Source organism: Carlito syrichta, unplaced genomic scaffold, assembly GCF_000164805.1.
Source record: "Carlito syrichta isolate Samal-C Ts95f unplaced genomic scaffold, Tarsius_syrichta-2.0.1 Scaffold262725, whole genome shotgun sequence".
Classification (NCBI taxonomy): Eukaryota; Metazoa; Chordata; class Mammalia; order Primates; family Tarsiidae; genus Carlito; species Carlito syrichta.
The window spans coordinates 198,754-201,369 of NW_007206821.1; positions in this window are offsets into that span (position 1 = coordinate 198,754).

Here is a 2,616-nt window from a genome sequence, read left to right on the forward strand (position 1 = left end):
TTGCGCCATCACGCCTGGCTAATTTTTCTTCATTTATTGTAGAGATGAGGTCTCACCAAGTTACCCAGGCTGATCTCCAGCCCGTGGGCTCAGGCAGTCCTCTCACCTCGGCCTCCCAAAGTTCTGGGATTGTAGGCATGAACCACTGTGCCCGGCCTAGTGGTGACATTTTAGAAAAGTTGCAGTATGGCGTGAGGAAGGGAGCTTTCTCCATGAACAAGGGGAGGCCCACGTGCCCCCATAGCATAGCAATTTGTAGAGGTTATGATTTGTGTGTGTATGTTTGAATGTCTTCATGTGTTGTATTCATATATGTGTTTGTGTGCGTTCATTTATTTTTTTGCCCTAGGTAATCCAAGTCCTGATGAAGTAATTGATAATTTATCATTGTTTATAGAACTCCATCTATTTTCTATCGTGCTAAGCACTGAGGTTACTGAGATGAATAATATTGTTTCAATCCTTGAAAATATACAGTTTAGTGGGCCAGACATGTAAGGAAATACAAACTACACCAGGCATACGTGCAGAGGTAATTCAGAGAAGGCAGTAGTAACATATAGAAGAGTAGAGTTGGAGGAAATGATGTCTTGGAAGTTTTTTTGAGGAAGCGACATCTTAGTTCACTTTAAAAGAAGTGAATGCCCGAGCTTTGGGAGGCTGAGGTGAGTGAATTGCCTGAGCCCACGGGTTTGAGACCCGCCTGGGCAACTTGGCGAGACCTCGTCTCTACAATAAATAAAAAATTAGCCAGGTGTGGTAGCGCGCACCTGTAGTTCCAGCTACTTGGAAGGCTGAGCGAAAGGATCACCAGAGCCAAGCAGGTCGAGGCTGCAGTGGCCGGGAGCGGCCACTGCATTCCAGTCTGGGCGACAGAGTGAGACTTCAACTCAAAAAAATTGTAAATAAATAATAAGCAAACAAATAAATAAATAAATAAATAAAAGAAGTGAATAGTTGCAGATGTGGCACTTTAAGATTCTGGAGAAAAGTTCTAAAGAGATTGTTGACCATGCCTGTGATCTGTTCTCAAGGAACAAAGTCATTCAGAAATTCTGAATGCAGAGCAAAGATTCAGGAAGATAGATGCAGTTTACAGTTTGTGACTGCACCTGCCTTTTTTTTTTTTTTTTTTAAGACATTAGTACCTGAAAACTTATTTGAAAGCAGAAATATTTCTTGAACACTGGATGAGCTTTTTTAAAAATAATCTCTATCAAAAGTTGTAGCCTTAGTATTTTCAAAATAGTTTTGAAAAGTAGTTGTTTTTCTTAAATTAGTGTTGAAATGAGAGCATTAATCTTAAATAAAAATTTAATTCTACTAGATGTTTCTGTTGTTTAGCATATGTTCATAGTCTATATCCTAATTTCCAAAATTACAATACAAATACACCATATGCCAATAGATTACTTTTTGGCTCATGAAGAAGTACATATAATCAAACACTATCAGACTGTGTTGTTGCCTATTTGAAATGTGAAAATTTTAATTTTTAAAACCTTATTTTCTTCATTGACACTATTCAAAAGAAACAAAAATGTGTATTTTTGCTTCTGTAACTGGTAGAAATTTTGTGAAAGTTCGTCATCTGATTGAAAGAGAAAGTAAGTTGTTACAAGCAAGCATACCCTGCTCTCAGGCACAGTCCTATAGGGCTGAGTTAACAGATCCTTAGCTAGTAGGAGACCTCTCACCCCCACCCCCACCCTCCTTTGGAACTGTACTTTTGAAGTGCACCACGCTGCCCAAATCGAATTGCTCACTTTTAATATTTAATGTTTCTGCGATGGAATCACTTTCTCCCTGGAGGTTGACTTCAGATTTACCAGACACACTGACAACACTGCGCTCCTTATTTTCCCCACATGACCTCAGCTTCTGCCTTAAAAATGTTGGAATAAAGGATGCTTTTGTTCATATCTCGCCTGCCTGTGATATATTGACAAAGTGTCTGCTGGCTCAATGGAATAGTTTTACAGTATGAGTGCTGCTTTCAGCAGAGGGGCAGGACTTGGGCTTGAGAAGGAAGTGAATTGGATAGGTCAGGAGAATGTACCATTTGTAAACACCCCTTTCCTTTTTTATTCACGTGTCAGGACAGCAGGAGCAGGCTGTTCAGTGCCTGTCCCTGCGCAGAGCTGGAGGGAAGGCAGCTTGCAAGTCAGCTGCGATTTTTAAACCTTGCTTTTGATTGCCCGGGAATGATCTTCAAGTGCTTGGACCGGTCTTAGAAGCTGTTTTGAAACTAACATGGTTTAGTCCACTAACTGCATGTTGGGTAAATTCAAAACCCACATGCTCGTCCTCTTGCAGTGGAATAAGTCACATCTGATGGACATTTTCTGTGCTTATAGCATAGTAATGAACGTCTGACAGGCGCGACCTTTCATAAGACAACCCACACTATTGGCTTTCTGCCCAGAATATTGCTGCAACACTATCTGTGATTGGTTATCTCTCTATCATGCATTGCTTCACAAGGGGAAACGGCCCCTTTTTTTAATAAATCTACGATGGCTGGCTGCAATATGCCTCACTGTAAGTATTTTGTGTGTGTGTGTGTATGTGTGTGTGTGTGTGTGTGTGTGTGTGTGTGTGTGTGTGTGTGTGTGT